This window comes from Cydia pomonella, chromosome 4 (genome assembly GCF_033807575.1).
Source record: "Cydia pomonella isolate Wapato2018A chromosome 4, ilCydPomo1, whole genome shotgun sequence".
Taxonomy (NCBI): Eukaryota; Metazoa; Arthropoda; class Insecta; order Lepidoptera; family Tortricidae; genus Cydia; species Cydia pomonella.
The window spans coordinates 9,818,942-9,836,499 of NC_084706.1; the positions used below are offsets into that span (position 1 = coordinate 9,818,942).

Genomic DNA, 17,558 nt, shown 5'->3' on the forward strand with positions numbered 1-17,558 from the left:
TTTTTCGCCGAAATCGAAAATTTCATCGAAATCGTTAGAACCGTTTCCGAGATCCCCGAAATATATATATAAATATACAAGAATTGCTCGTTTAAAGGTATAAGATACAGAGATTCGTGCACTTTCTTTCGAAATCGGAACAGTCAGTAGGTACCAATAGTTTTCCTCGCAGTTATTATAGTAAGTCGTGCAGTCGTTCTGTCTCTCTCTCTCTCTCTCTCTCTCTCTCTCTCTCTCTCTAGGAAAGCACCATTTATTGCAGTGAGACTAGTGACTTAGTGAGACAGTTCATGAAGACCATTAAATTATGGCATTTCTATTCTTTTTCGTGAAATCAGATGTCTTTTAGGGTTCCATAGTTAACTAGGATTTACATGCCTCACGATCACTTACAAGTTTCGGGTTTATTGTAAAAGATTAGATATACAGGGTAACATTATTATGTTTGACTATATGTATAATGAGGGGTGGATATGTACATAACATACTGAACAACTTTTACTGCCTTGATTTGTCGTTTACACATATATAATCTTAAGCCATAAGTATACACTAAGTATCAAAACCAATTCATTTTGGTGAATCACATGTCCATGTTTTCTATGGAACGGCTGATTTTTTTGTGCAATTTCTGGGTTGGCCCCAAAGTAAAAGTTGTTCAGTATGACCCACATTTCACCTTTCATCGTATGGTCAAACAATAATTTCACCTGTATTTGACAAACTTCATAGTTTCTAAGCTGCCTAAAGATTTCTAAAGCGATCCAAAATTCGGGCCCGTCATGTTATGGCCAGCTACTGTTATGAGTGTTATGACAGATGTCGGTCACGTAAACAGCGCAGCGTGCGCGCGCGCGCGCGTTTGTTTGGAGCCGCGTAATGCGCGTTCTCGGAATGAGAATTCTTGGAGGGAATAAAGATCGAGATAAGGCGAAGCTTTATACAACGCTTCAGGTTAAGGTAGTTGTTTCTATTCAAGAGTACATTTTTGTCAAGTAACAAGAACGAGGAAATTAACGTTGGTAAAGAGGCAATTTGACATATCCTGATAAATATAGGAAGATAAAGTACTACCTAGCCTACCTACCTAGTTTTTCGTAGCACCTTCAGCCAAGGACTTGGAATTTAGGATAAATAGGTTAAAAGTGGCCTGTGAAATTAAAGTTTTATGACCGACAAACGAAAAACATTATATCAATATATTACTGCTATAAATATAAATAAAATAAATAAATGTTTATAGGACATTATTACACAAATTGACTAAGTCCCGTAGTAAGCTCAATAAGGCTTGTGTTGAAGGTACTTAGACAACGATATATATAATATATAAATATTTATAAATACATAGAAAACACCCATGACTCAGGAACAAATATCCATGCTCATCACACGAACAAATGCCCTTACCAGGATTTGAACCCGGGACCATCAGCTTCGTAGGTAGGGTCACTACCCACTAGGCCAAACCGGTCGTCAAACAAACGGTGCTATACAAGTATACATAAAATCAAATAATGTAAACGCTGTAAATATAATTGTAAAATAGAATGTAGCTCGCTATAGTACATACGTTACGTTATACATTATTTTTTCGTAGGAATCTCTCATCAACAAAACTAAATCGTCACCATCATAAATAGTGCCGACGAATTGATGGTGGTGGCACCCATTATGAAACTCAGAAATACGACAATAGCGAACGACATTGCATCGAACGAACCCCACACACTACGCCCCCATCTGTTTCCTACGCTACGGCCATTCATTCGCCTAGACACGACAGATTTATATGGATATTATAGCTACTTCTTGGAATTTTGTTTTATTAAAAATATTTTATTAAACATATACGTTTTGATTTTGACCGGACACAAAGTAAACAAATATTTGTTTACTTTGCGTTAGCTTGTTTTATTAGGAACCTGTGGTACTTTAATAGTTTTCTCGTTTCTAAACTAGGTATACATTTTCTTACTGTGATCCGATTAAAATGTATCAATGTGATTGAATTAAAATCACATGGCCTGACCAAAGCTTTAATAAATAAATAAATCGAAACGTGTGTTGCACTACGAAAGTATAAAAGTTAGCGCAACTTTTTTATGTCGTTTTAATCAGATACCTTTAAATAAGCAGTAATGTTGAGTACCTATTTATTTTTCTGAGTAATTAGCTAAAGTCTTGCAACCTTGTATTTATATTTTATATATTTGTCATGTCCGCACTGTTCTTTCCTTACAATCCAACAGGCGCTACGGAAGACGCCGAAGTTAGCCGAAAGTTTATGTTGTTTTTTGTTCCCTCTCGCTCTTTCACTTAACGAAAACATGGTGGCCATGCTTGGCTTGCAAGCGTTGCACTTAGTCGCTCGCCATAGATGGGCTGAACGTGCTACGAACTCTGCCGATAAATATTGTTTATGTTATTAAAATATACGAACGAAGTTGTTCGCTTGCGGTTTATTTGTGAAACTAGTGCTGTTTAATTTATAGTCCGTTGCTGGTCGGTGTTAATTTAATAGTGGCAGAAGGATTTTAGATAAAAGTGCCTACTCCAATTCGAAATATGTGAGTAGATTAGTAGAATATAACAAATAATTATCGCAATGAATTATTTTAGTCTTATTAATTATTTATGCTTTATACCGTTAATATTTTCGTTTGGTTGCGTGTACAAATAGAAAGGTTTGCGTAGAAGACTGTGTGAAAGTTCTCTATCACGGATGTTTTTGATATAACAAAACACGGTTATTGACTTGTGACCTAGAATCAATTGTTGTGATTTTGCCGTACAGAATATAATTTTATATTTACCACTGACAACACTGCCGAGTGCATTACTGCCGCAAATGTCAAAATCGTTAGGTATTGACCAAAGAGCATATAATCACTACGTTTTAAGAGACGGGACTTCCATACTAGCGAGTGGAATCCCTTTGTTTCGCAAATCATTACCAAAATGTACGACAAAGAACTGTCAAAGCACTGTCAAAGAACCATAGTACCAACATAAGCAATTTAAATAGTGTAGTACGCTACACGCTTGCGTTTCTTATCGATATCGATAAAATGGGGAGGCTTGAAATATAGACTCTTGTCTACAAATTTTGTACTCGAAATCAAGTCCACATTTAAGTTGTATGTTATATAGTGGATAGTTCTATGAGTGGACTAATACGTGGTCGAGCTTAATGTGGACTCGATTTTTTTTTAGAACACCTTGTTGTTCTTCACCACTAGGAAGGATCAAAGTAGCACTTTTTTCCCTACTAGGAGGGATCACTTTTTTCCTCTTTTTGCATACTTCTTAGGTTAAATTATTTAATTTAATTACCATTAATTAAATTTATTTATTTATTTGTACCATAATAATTTCCTCATAGGTGATGTGAAAAGCAGTATGTAAAATTATCACGTGTTAGCAAAAATATTTCCACCTTAGGGTGGTATTCCACCTATCCAATTTCTTGGTCCAATGTCATTGCGTCTCACTCTGTCATTAATCAAAATGTGAGACGCAATACACATTGGACAAAAAAATTGCATAGGTGGAATACCACCCATAGGCGTTAACACTTGAATCCCTCACTACGCTAGGATTCTATTTTAGAATACCTCGTTACACTCAGAATGTAATTATAAAATCCTTCACTATTTTTTTTCTTAATTTTTTTTATTAAAAGCACTATTTTCAAAATGATCTGCAGATACATGTTTCAATAAATGTAACTTTTCTATGGGAAGATGTACCACGTCTTCGTTCCCAACAAATTTGACCCACTGCCTGCATCTGAAAACATACAGCCTTGGTTATGTACAGTTTATATTCCAAGTGTTTGCTAATGAGATGATCAACTGATTATTTAGCGCTAATATGCATCTATAAATCATGTTTTTTTGGCATCCAATTATCAACAACCCTTTATCAATGCTCTAACTTTTTATATATTTATATGTCTGTTAATCATGAGAACCGGTCATGGTCCTACTGGGCAGTAACCCTGCCTATGAAGCCGATGGTCCCAGGTTCAAATCCTGGTACGGGCATTGATTTATGTGATGACCATGCATATTTGTTGAGTCATGTGTGTTTTCTATGTATTTATATATATATATCGTTGTCTAAGTACCCACAACACATGTCTTATTTAGCTTCCTATGGGATTAAGTCAATTTGTGTAATAATGTCGTATAATATTTTTTATTGATCACAAAAAGAGAGATTAATTTACTCACATTTCAGATTAATATATTAAATAATTACTAGATTAAAAAAAATATGTTAAATAATGACCATTAATGCATAGATGATAGATAATTTTCCACTGAAAATCTTCGACGAAATAATTTTGTCATATTGCATGCAAGTTCTCAGGAAATTTCACATATTTTATTTAATTACTTACACTGATATACAAATAAAATTTTCAAATTTTCCAAATTATTTATTTATTTGTTAAACATAGGTATGTACAACAGTAGGTCTTAAATTTATAATAAAGTATCACTATGCTACGCCACATGGCATACAAATAGCTACAGAGGACATAATAAACAGTTATCGATAGTTTTAGTACATCCCTAGTTCACAACTAAAAATAATATAAAATATCAAATTTTCGATGTGTTTAAAGCCTGCTGCACCAAAATAAGGTCAAAAGTATGTAAAGCAATACGTACCGGTCTTTATTCAAGGGAAATTCCGCCATAAAATCCCTTTTTTCGTGATTTTCTCGAGTGGCTCGCTTGCCACATATTTCACACTTAGTAAACCGTTTTCTAGGTGGCATTGTAACAAACTCGTTCTTTACTCTGATCACGGTTCACTATTTTCGATATTTTCACTAAATAATAAAGAAATTGCACGAAATACCCGAACAAAACATTGAAGCCTTCATAACAAACAAAACAATTAGGCTGACAGTTGACTTAATGTAAACTTGACATAATAAATAGCACTGACGTTTTATTTTTCTTCGTTGGCAAAGATTTGCGAAACAAGTTCCATACAAATCTTATTTTGTTCCTAGTTGCGTCAGCCTGGTATTGACAGTCTGGAATTTAGATATTTTCGGCAGCAATACAGTCGGCAGTAACGTCGCGCTGCAATACTGTTGCAGTAATGCTGGTGTAGTCTGAATCCGAACGTCACCTTAGATAATGCGGCAGGTAATTGTATTAGTGAATGTTTTTTTAACTTGACTTAGGTATCTAAACGACGATAAGAAATAAATAATAACATTTAATTTTAATTGATATGTTTTATAATTATTCTAGTACTTAATAAATAAATATAATAGGAAATTATTATGCAAATTGACTAAGTCCCATAGTAAGGTCAATAAGGTTTGTGTTGTGGGTACTAAGACAGCGATATATTATAATATATAAATATTTATTAAAAACTTAATTACTTAGATAGAAAATACCCGTGGCGCTGGAACAAATATCCGTGCTCATCACACCAATAAATGCCCTTACTAGGATATGAAAATTATGAACTCAGGAACCCAGAACCTTCGGTTTTGTAGGCAGGGTCACTATCCACTATGTACTAGATCAGACAGGTCGTCATAATAATACTAATACTACTAATAATACTGTGCTAAATTTCTAAAATAAAAAAGAGTGATTGAACAGAATAAGTACTAGTGTTATAATACTTAATTGTACCTAGCATAGATAAATATAAGTCAAGGTTAATTTAAAGCCATAATACTAATTATCAATAAAATTAGTAGCCAACTCAGATGTCGGATATTTCTCGGAAGAGCTTGGTGAACAGCCAATCCACAGAGGTGTATTGAAATACGTATAACTCAATACCTAACAATCAATATTGATGGGATATTTTGTCATGCAGCGTACCACTCCTTTACATGTAACTGTGCTCCGAAACCAAGAGGATAATTCAAACTAACATTGTGACATCAAAATTATATCTAAATTATGTCAAAGTGAACATACATTACCGCACTAGTGCGATAAATAACTATTGACATTTATTCACAGTATGCAAGGTCACAATGTAAGGTTAAATTGGCCTCCAAGCTCCAAGTCAAACGTCAAATGCATTTTTTTATAATAAATCAGGGCATTCGATACCATCGGATGCCAGATTCTGGCAGTCGATCGCATCTCATTAAAACTTTCTTGCCCAGATTACTGAAGTGTGGGCCATAGGTACATAGTTTCAGAGCAATTTACGCGCAAGCCGCATTGTATTAGAAGAATGGTGCAATATTTTAAAACGTAATCAATTCCAATTTGGAATGGATAGATTGAGGACAATGACAGCTCTCCGTATCAACGCCACCGCAGTAGCCATCCGAATGACAACTTCATCATCATCATCAAGTTATAATTTTCATTTCAAATGTCACATATTCCCATTTCAGCTCAACAAACGTTACGCTGTATCCCAATGTTCATAAATCAGTAAAATTTACAGCCGTCTTAAAAATAGGTTGTGAGAACATTTCTTAGGTCGCGTCTCCAATGTTGAGGGTAATGTAACGTACTCGTAATGGCGTTATGTTTACGGGTCAGTCGTCTTTACTCTGCTTGGAAAGCTAATTATAAATGGGTCTACCCCGTTCTTCTATTATTGAGACCTAGATATATTTAGACAGTGGCAAAGAATCACTATTTTATCAAATATTTCCAAAAACAAATTTAGCTCTCTGTCACAGTTTGTATTTTCACTGTTGAACATGTATACATTCAATTAAGAATTATTGAAATGCTTTCCCATAATATTTATTTGTATACTATTAGCAGGCCATTGTTTTAGTCGTGTGTTTGTTACGGTATGCATTGTGCTAGTGGGAATTTTGTAACTTCCTTATAAACATTCTAAAACGAGACTTCTTTTGAATGTATTTTCCTAGTATGTTTATAAACAGCTAATAGTTACTAAATAATGTTATCATTGTATACCTGCATAAATATTTGAAACGATGACCTAATAGTAAGTTAAAATGATCCGCTTTTGGTGGTAACAAAATGACAAGAAAGCGAAAGTGCTACATCTTACCGTAGATACTAATCAACAAAAAATAAACAAAAACCTTTACTGACTCCAACAAGTGATATAACCTCTCCTGAACAGAAGTTATGACTACATAATTTCATTGCTAACGAAAAGTTAGCACGCGTTTAGCTGAAGTTATACTTTGGCGTTGCAAAATAACAGGTGCACGTTGCATGGGATTTAAGTCATCTGAATAGGAGTTTCGCCATTTAACACCTGCTTGTTGTTGAAAAGCGTATAATTATGATACTTGATGATTACTGTTGTAGAAAACGATCATCAGTATTTTTGGGGTGATAAAGAGTTTTTTGTTCCTATTAGGTTAACGGTCGTGACGAGTTTAACTTCGACGCTGAAAGCGCTCATCTCACCTGATACCGACCCAACCCTTACTATAGGGTTACCAGGAACTTGGTCGGTTTAATTACATTTATCGTTTTAAAAATAACACCTTTTGGACTTGCGGTCATAAGCAAAAACACCTTTTAAATTAAGTAGTTATGGATTAATAGGAAACATCTTAGAATTCTTAGTTCACCAACACGTAAGCATGACATCATGTCCCTATCCGTCAACCCCTCCACAAAATATCGCAATAAACCGACATCTCTCCACAACTTGGCAACCCTGCGCACTATTTGCAGAACAATGCAGGCTTGATGTGCGCACGCCGGGAAAGCGCGGGAGGGAAAACGTGCGCGGAGCCGTCCGCTCAGTCTAGGTCCGCGAGCGCGACCGGCCGCGCGAACCCCGCGACGCAAGCGCCCTGGCGCACGCCGCGCGCCGCGCGAAACGCGGCGTAACCTTCCTCGAATCGACCGAGGTAGGCAACACTGCCGCCGAAACCGAAATTCAGTGTCAAAAGGTTGGTGAACCCTGAACCTAAAGTGCACCTAAAACAAACCCCCGAAATACGAAATTTGCTCGCCGGCCCCGGTGACATCTGTTATTACGGCGCGCGCTCGTAATTTCCTCGTGCCCCGGTACTGTCAAACGTACAATAGTTTGTTAATTCCTATGGATGTGCATGTCTCTGTTCTGTTATGTTGATTGGTATCAAGAAATCGATGTTCGATAAACTCAAACGGTTTTGTCGTAACAAACTTAAAGTGTTTAATTTTGCTTTACGTTCGTGAAGAATGAAAGTCATGAAAACTTATCACGATCGTATATTTTTATTCATAAAACACGGAAGTCATAATGAATGAAAGTACCTATGTAATGATTAATGACATTCAAATTAATAGTTATTTACGGTAAAGTCTATTTTCAAATCTGAAACTAACGTCAGCGCCCAGAAAGTGTACAATACTAAACGAGAATAAGAAACCAGGAAATCTCTCCACAAATTGCCTCGACTCTCAGTCTACGGCTCATAAAGAGAAAATTGTGACCTACATTTGTGTCTTAAACTGAATTTATACCGCGAAATGTGCTCGCTAGGACAAGAGTCTATGCCAAGTGGTCCCATGTCACACATTAGAAATATCGCCAGCATCATGCTTAGAAACGTCGATGACAAGATGACATCATCTTATGCAAATGACACATCCATTCAGTAAATAGAATTACTAATTTTAAAAATGCAGTACCTACCTATCTATTGAAATGCATTACAAGTTAGTAAAGTTTGAAAATTGATAACTATGTAGGTATGTACAGTCAAAGAATTTAATTTCCTACCCATTTCGTACCTTGTCACAGTGACAATAGTATGAGGTCTCTAGCGAGTTTCATGTTGTTTGTCACTGTGACAAGGTACAAAATGGGTAGGAAATTAAATTCCTTGACCGTACCATACAGGTTGAATTGTTTCACCAGCCATACTCTGCGTAGTGAATTTAAAGGTTATACTGAACAACTTTTATTATGAGACCAATGTCGAAATCGCGAAATGTTGGCTGTCCTGTAGAAATCAGTCGAAATCAAAATCAAACAGCCATTTTTTTTTCACAATTTCGGCATTGGTCCTTTTCTGTGGCTACGCGCGGTTTTAAAGGAAATGTAGTAAAATATGTAAAAACAACATTGCACTACTTTGTAGCGTTCCGTACGTCAAAAGAAAAAAAGCAAACCCTTATAGGACCACTTTGTTGTCCGTCCGTCTGTCTGTCTGCCATGACCCTATATCGGGATTGCGTACAGTTAAAACTAAAACCATATAATTAGGTTTACAGTCACTTTCAATGTTAGCGTAAAATAAAAACCGGTCAAGTGCGAGTTCGTTTTACTCGCGCACCGAGGGTTCCGTACAAACTTTGAATTAACTCGTGTAACTATAATTGATATTTATATGAAAAGCTATAATTTTTATGTAATCTCATAGAAATTTCAGGTGTAATGTACACACGTAAAGTTGGTTAAATTGCAAACTGAATTCGGAAATGTTTTTTGTCAATTAAAAAAATGTTACCAAAATAGAGGTGTGATTACCTATATTTTTCCTGTAAAATAATAATAATAAATATTATAGGACATTATTACACAAATTGACTAAGTCCCACGGTAAGCTCAATAAGGCTTGTGTTGAGGGTACTTAGACAACGATATATATAATATATAAATACTTAGATACATAGAAAACACCCATTACTCAGGAGCAAATATCCGTGCTTATCACACGAATAAATGCCCTTAGGTACCAGGATTTGGACCCGGGACCATTGGCTTCATAGGAAGGGTCACTACCCACTAGGCCAGACCGGTTGTCAAAATATGTAGTACCTACCTACGTAATGTTCTGCCATTTAACTAGTATTGAAAATAGAACGCTGGAAAAGCTAGATTTAACTCAGCAAGAACAATAGCACTAGAGTTTCAGCAAAATTTAAATACTATCACCTATAGTCAGCAGTCATTGTAATGCAAAAGCCAACTCTATTGCAATAGCAGTAGGGTTTATTAGTCAGCGCCTACGTCGAAAAAGCAACAGGCAGGTGAAATAATGAAAAAGTTTCTGAATACCACACTCATCATTGCATCGCAGCTCATATACCTGTATTCCTTTTGAAATCATACACTGGCAGCGAGGTAATAACGCGAGCTAGGCAACCTTTTTAGTTTTTATAATTAAGATGTTAATTTTATCTAACATTAATCCTTTGAAGCGGGTTATACAGCGCGCGTGAAAGGTATGTTCCAGACGGATAGTAACACCTTTTAGCGTTATTTTTATCGTTTAGGGCGTTGTGGTACGACCACGTTCGCGTCCATGCCGCTTAATGACCCGGAGCGGTAAACTTTTTATTGTTTACTAATTATAGACTAGGATGATACCTTAAATACCTGTATGTTCTGATTTTACACAAATCGAAATAGTAACACGTTAAGCCCAGTGTTTCTGACGACAATATATTGTATACTTTAACGCACAAAGTAAACATATTTTAAAAAATCCGTAACTCAAAAGATACACTAATTAATTTATCGGAATATCTTGAGCATTTTAAATTGAGCCTGTTTTTAATCGGTTGGTCATACATAACATTGTCGGTCAAATTTCCGGATTGCAACCCCAGAAATGTATCTACTAATATTTTTATTTGGAACCTGGAACCCAATAGCAACAATCGGGGTCCAAAAAATTCGAATTAGGTACATGAAAAACTGAAGCCGGCGAAAAATGCAGCTGCAATTTTATTGTGCATATTATGCGCGCATAGCTTGTAGATTTATGTCATTTTTATAGTTGCTGCTTACTGAAATAGGTATATAAGTGCCCAAGTCACCACTTTCGGTGACCACATTGTCGTTAAAACCGCCTGTTAGCAAATATTATTCTAAATTTCCAGTAGTAAATTGCTCGTAAGCAATTTTTATGAACAGTGGGATATGTAAATACTACCGAGCCAAGCTTTATGCCGTGCGAAAAAGAAATATTTTTCAATATTTGCGGTAACTCTTCAGTAATCGAAAACATCCTGAGGAAACAGGACTACTCTAACAGGGCCTAGTTTTCTCTGTAGGTTGGAAGGCGAGATGGTATACCTTTGCAAGTGCTTATTTACATTATAGGTACCTAATTACTTGTAAGTTGCCATGTGGGTTCCTTACGATGCAACCAAGAAAGCGCTAAAGTGTGTATAGTTGTCATTAAAAGGCAGCTTTTGTAAAAATATCTCTACAATTCCCTTAAATATAAACTATAAATATATTTTCTCCAATAAGCTCGGAAATGTTCACCTGATTGTATCAAAACTAGTACGGGAAGGTGTTCATTATGTCAAAATCAAATAAATAAATGAAACTTTACTGTACAGGTTTAGTGGACGGGAAGTTATTACTGTATTGTTTTTTACCTTTTAAAGACATGTTTATACTAAGAAATCAATGTATACAGCCAATATAACTTGTAAAATAGGATAACGCACGGCCTTTTTCGAAGTGTCATTAGTTTTAAATAACCTAGTCTTTTAAAACCTGCGCTCGCGATGCGTTCAGAAACTAAAGTATAAGTACTAGTTTATACGAGTACCTTATATTCTCGTATTATCCAATAATCAATATTAAATGCCAAAAATAATCTTATTTGTTTGACAGCGCTGGTGGCCTAGCGGTAACAGCGTGCGACTTGCAAACCGGAGGTCGCGGGTTCAAACCCCGGCTCGTACCAATGAGTTTTTCGGAACTTATGTACGAAATATCATTTGATATTTACCAGTCGCTTTTCGGTGAAGGAAAACATCGTGAGGAAACCGGACTAATCCCAATAAGGCCTAGTTTACCCTCTGGGTTGGAAGGTGAGATGGCAGTCGCTTTCGTAAAAACTAGCGCCTACGCCAATTCTCGGGATTAGTTGCCAAGTGCGGACCCCAGGCTCCCATGAGCCGTGGCATAATGTGGGACAATGCGAGGAAGAAGAGAGAGAATCTTATTTGTTTGAAATAATTGAAGAATTGTTTGTACGTTTTGTGTTTTCATTAATGTTTTACAAATGAATACGATATTTTAATAAAATTGGCATTTTGAACAAGATTGTAAACTTTAAATAAAGTTATGTTTGGAACATGATTGTTTTTGACGTTTTTGATGTGAAGGCTCGATTTGAGTGATGCTTGATGCTTGAATAATGATTATTTTACCTTATTTTCTCGCATGTTTGGAGGAAAGCGTTTGGAACAGTAATTCGTGGATTCGTCTCAAAGTCTTCCACGAATTGCTCTTTTCCTGGCCTCTGCAATAATGTTCTATTGTCGGAGAACGGCTGAATTGTGCCATCTATCGCCTTTAAGAGGAGTTTTATCACGCCATATTTGAGAAAAAGAGCCAACTAGGGTGTTACGTAGGTACACCTGAGTGGCAACTTAGTGCCACCAAGGTGTTATAGAGTGCGCTATCAAAACAATTAAAATCCAGAAAAAAATCAGTTATGCTGTCAATCAATCTTCAGGAGAGAACGAACGGGAGAAGATGACGTCGGTGGCGGTTCTTGATGAAATTCACTAGTTTGCTTAAGTTAAGAAACGTAACGTGTGCTTGACTTAAGCAAACTAGTGACTTGCAATCAGCCTTTTCAAGTAAAGATCGTATTTCACATCCACGATTGCAGGTTTTGATGTGCTTCCGATAGTTTGACACGCCTACGATTCCCTACATATTTTTATCCTACCTAGGTGCTCCTAAACTGTAAAACAAAATGCAACAAGAAACTTATATACACTGAACCAACAAAATAATTCCATATTTTCGATTACCCAATTACCGCGACCGAATTAGATTACGCAAACACATCAGGGAGCATGCTTGGTGTCTCTTTCATCATGGATTGAAAACAAACCCAGTTTTGTTTCCGCTCTCGTTGCTATTTGCGGAAACTGATGTTGGACAAGAAAGCTTTCCTCGAAACTATAGGGCAAAGTAGTAAACCAACCTACCTATATGAGTTTTTTGATAAAGTTAGATAACAGACGGTATTTTCCAATGATTTCAAAGTAAAGATAAGCCCATGCATACAATTCCGACCGACCATTCTCGTTCAGCAAATCACAGTGCCATCTGTTGTATACTGCGTAAACTACGTGGCTGATGGTCAGAGCAAAGTTACAATCAATCCTCTTTGGTCAGATACATATAGGTACTAAAGTAGACTGCACTCTCGCCTTCAAAAAACGTGCCTAGAAGAATAGAGGGATAACTTATGGCATAGAACCGCCGTAGAAAATTTAGGGAAAACATTGAATGATATTACTTAAGTATGGTAACTACTTGACTCGTTTAGGTGCATAGTATAAAATTGTTAAGAATGAGCGCTGTCTCGCCAACAACTTTAATATTGGCGAAGAACTTTAATATTGATTATGTATGTGCCTTTGAAAAAATGAATGAAAAAAAAAATTTTTTTTATATAAGTACTACATTTTTTGTATGGAGTGACTTGTCAAATCTTTGTTTAAAAAAATTGTGACAAAAAAACAAAAAAAATAATACAAAACTAAAATATCGTGACACAAAATCATCGACAATAACAAAACCTTCATGACCTGCGACATAGGAAATTAGTATCTTAAGAAATAAATTGTCACGTTGCAACTCACACTACTTTTTGCGGCGATAACTTTTTTCACACAAAGATTTGGGACTACCTGCCATATAGTAAAAGTTTTACAACTTACAAGGAAAGGTACCCAACTGTCCAGTTCTGATTTGATTTATATTTATATGTTATAGAGTAGTCTAAAATAACAGACACGTATTTATTTTTAGCTACCCAAACTCAACCTATTGGGAGAAGTTCGCCTTCAAATTACAAAAAAAATTATTGTGTCTGTTATTTTAGACTACTCTATAACATATATAAATATAAATCAAATCGGAACCGGACAGTTGAGTACCTTTCCTTGTTAGAATAACCTATCCGGTGACATATCGCCCTTATTGGTCAAATGGGCCGATTAGCCCACCCTCTTCTGAAATGATTTAGCAATAATCTGAAATCTCATAAGTGTATTTGATTTTTCTGTCATAGTTTTTTTTTACAATTTCATGACTCGATTCAGTATTTAAAAAAAGTTGGGAATGGCCATTACGTAACTCCTTTCCACTGCGCAATTCGCCACACGAGCATGACTGAGCGCAGGGGAACATCCCTGACCCTGGGTATCAAAATCGCTTTTACTCATAGTAACAACTAAAAGCGATTTTGACACCCATGTATTGGCCCCATTCGTAGTGCTCGTAAGACCCGTCTTTACGAAGTAATAATATATGTCTATGGTATTTTTGCCAAAGCCGCCCATACTTTTAAGCATATCAATTCTTTTTCATTTCTCATGCTCTGAAAGTGGGTCGTTTTGTTGTTCTAAGAATTGTGCAGAAAATAAACGTTTCTGTTATAGAGCACTGTACTTTCTACGTTATTTTCACTTTTATAACGATAATACATACAACTTTTGGTTTTAAATGGATTTGTTGTACTATTTCCATTCTGATAATTAACCAATTCTATAAATAACGATATTTTTACCTAAATTGTTGATTGAAAGTACCCTCAAGAAATACTACTGAAGTGTATATATTACTTAGCCGTGTTTTTTTTTTCATTTATTTATTTAAGCTTTATTGCATGATATAAAATTGTACAAATGGCGGACTTAATGCCTTTAGGCATTCTCTACCAATCAACCATTGGGTCAAACAGAAACTCTCGTATCAACGTATTTCTTTTCATCGTATTTGATATAAAATGTAGAGTGTTTACTCTACTTTTCATACGAATACTTGGGTGAAAGGCATTATTTCAGACTCGGACTATTGACGCTCTCACAGAAATGGGTGCCTTTCATCCCTTGGTTAACAATCTACTATTTATCTGTTGTCATCTGGCCATCACCGACAAAATGGAAATGATGATAAACAAAGTAGTGAATCTTCTCTACGAGTATATTACATCTTCACTACTACAACAATATAAATTACTAAGAGTCAATGTAATACTTACCAGCATAGGTAGGTACTACGGACTAGCAATATGTGTAACGTATGAACGGCTTTATATGGAAACTAACGGGTACATTACGTGACAAAAATCAATAACCTGCAGAAGCTCGAGCAGGAAACTACTGGAAAATGAGTCACATTTGTCATTTCGAACTTAAAAGGTACCACTTTCATCGTATTTCCTATGTACGAGTATAAGGGGCGTTCTATTTCTCTCGGAGTAAATTGGCGATGGCGGCGTAGCGTAAGAGTTTACGTCCTTATTCATAACGACTCACAATTCTAAAAATTCTTTATCCTTATCTGTAATTTTGACAATTGTTTGTTTATTAGAAAGAGACACAAACTTAATAAAGTTTGGTAAGTTCTATAAAAAAGAGTCTCGGTGACAACTGGTAAATAGGGGATGATCACATTAACTTTGAGAAGATAAGCCAAACAGAAGAAGCAGTCAATATTTTTATTCAACCTCTGCAACACAAAAACGAAACAATAAACTATTACTAGCAAACCTCAGTACAATAAAACCTCCGTTAAAATGACGAAGATATTTTAATATTTAAAGCTCACGCCACCTGCCGATGACAGTCGCTAAGCATCGGGCGCACGATATAATAACAACGGTACGATTAAGCCACGATATGTTTACAACATGGGGGGTTTACGGCTTGCGATTACTACATGACTGACCTATATTCAGAAATAACCTGTTAATAGACTGTTGGAATGGGATATTTAATTTTGTAATGCTATTTGTGTTACTTTGCTCTTTCATATAATCATATAAAACGAATATTTAGATATAGGTGCTTGAAATGTTGTAAGCTCCACTAAGCTAGGATTTTGATTAAATTCATATCCGTTGGTTTGAAATGGGGTAAAGTATTTAACCATTTCTACTATACGGACAAAGTTTCGGGCGGAAGCTTGTACACGAAGATCTTTATTTTTACTTTTAACTTAATATTATGTAACGAACAATCCGCAATTAATAACCTTATCATATCCATAACACTAACCGTATCTAAATTCTAGATCCGCGCGTGCCCGTGAATATATTAATAATAAATGGTTTCTTAACTTTACTAACATCTTATCTTATTCAATAGTATAATCAAAATCAACCTTGTGTTGTATAGCATACAGCTCACTATCAAAACAATGACACAAGTTAGATAGGTTGACTAGAAAGTTATCAGTGGACATGGACCCACACAGCCACAGGAGTAGAGAAACTATTCAGAGTAACAAATTTAAAGGAAATGCATCATTCAACCTCACTGTACTTATGGCGTGTACTTTAGCGCTTCTCACTTACGCTAACGGCCGGAGGTGTTCAGAGAAGATAGAAAAATTACCAATTTATTGGCAGTAGTTGGGTGAAAAGAGAAAATGTTCTATGGCAATCACTGACACCATACATTTATTTATAGATTTATAACAATTAAAAACAAAGTTTTTTTTATGTTAAAAGTATAAAAGATAAACATCGTACGAGTATCTGATATCTAAACTACCACGGAGTTTAACCATACACCTGACCCGAGATGATGCCGGCGCAAGAAACTCGGCGGGACTTTTATTAACAACTTACATCATAATATATTATTACCACGCGTCAGCGGCAGATCGTAAAATCAGGCAGATCATGAAATTCCTCCGCATATCGTGAATCGTGAGTCTCGTTTACTGAGTCAACGAAAGCCCGCTACGCGCAGTTTTTATTTATTTTGTGGACAGTTTGCCCTTCGGGAAGCTGAAGCCCAAATTAAATTTTGTGTATGCCCCGCGCGCTGTAAACTGTTGTTATTCTGAACCATATGTTTACTCCAGTAACATAACTGCACACTTGTAGAGCTGTCAAGAGACACAACAAAGGGCGTCTCAAGGGCCCCCGTTTCAGGGCTTCAGTCCGCTTCGAATGGGCTTTCAGTTTCCTTTGACGTGTGTTTTGATTGCGGCTCGCGAAATGCTTTGTATTTGTCGTACGAGTAAGCACGAGCACAGGGTGGACACGCCGTACGGAAATCGTTTTAATTTGTATGTGCGGCACGACATGTGTGTGTTGTATGTTCCTTAGGGCAGTTAGTTCGAAATATTTTAACGTAACCAAGGCAATGTAGTTCCAGGAAAAAAATGTATTTGCCTATTAATTTTGAACTTTTGTGATCGCGTTGTTAATTGAACTGAAATTCGGTCAATCTGTAAAGTTTGCCACCGCGGGGTGAGGTAATTCATTTGGGGCGGAGTGGTGCATGTCCATAATTGTATGAAATACTATTAGGTCAATACTTATTCTGTGACGACAGTAAGCTTCAGTTTAAGGCCCCGTAGGTTCGTGTTCTTCTCTGACTCTCACTGAGCGTAAGCGTGAGCGAGATTGTGCATGCTCGGGACCGCGGATATCATGTTTTTGAATTTTCAATTTGTTGTACTCGTAAGTTTTTAAAAAGAAAGAAAGTAATCGCCGTGTTTCCTCCATAATTAAGCAATTTTTACAAGCAATTTTCATATTTTTCGTGCATAAATTGTTAGGTACAAACTTTTAAAGTGCGTCTTAGACCTATTTCGTGTTTTTTCTACCGAGC

The 17,558-nt window shown here is 36.1% G+C and overlaps 1 protein-coding gene across 8 annotated transcripts in view; it reads left to right on the top strand.

Moving 5' to 3' along the window:
• LOC133517044 (proton channel OtopLc) overlaps positions 1-17,558 on the top strand; it is a 71,509-nt gene that overhangs the window by 14,187 nt on the left and 39,764 nt on the right. Inside the window, exon 1 of one of the 8 annotated variants that reach the window (XM_061850177.1) lies at positions 2,435-2,570. The exons of 5 other annotated variants lie outside the window; for them this stretch is intronic. The gene's annotated coding sequence lies outside the window, so the exon portion shown is untranslated. Of the gene's footprint in view, positions 1-2,434; positions 2,571-7,742; positions 8,019-17,558 lie in introns of those variants that run through there. 2 more of the 8 variants (XM_061850176.1, XM_061850175.1) reach the window with 2 other exon arrangements.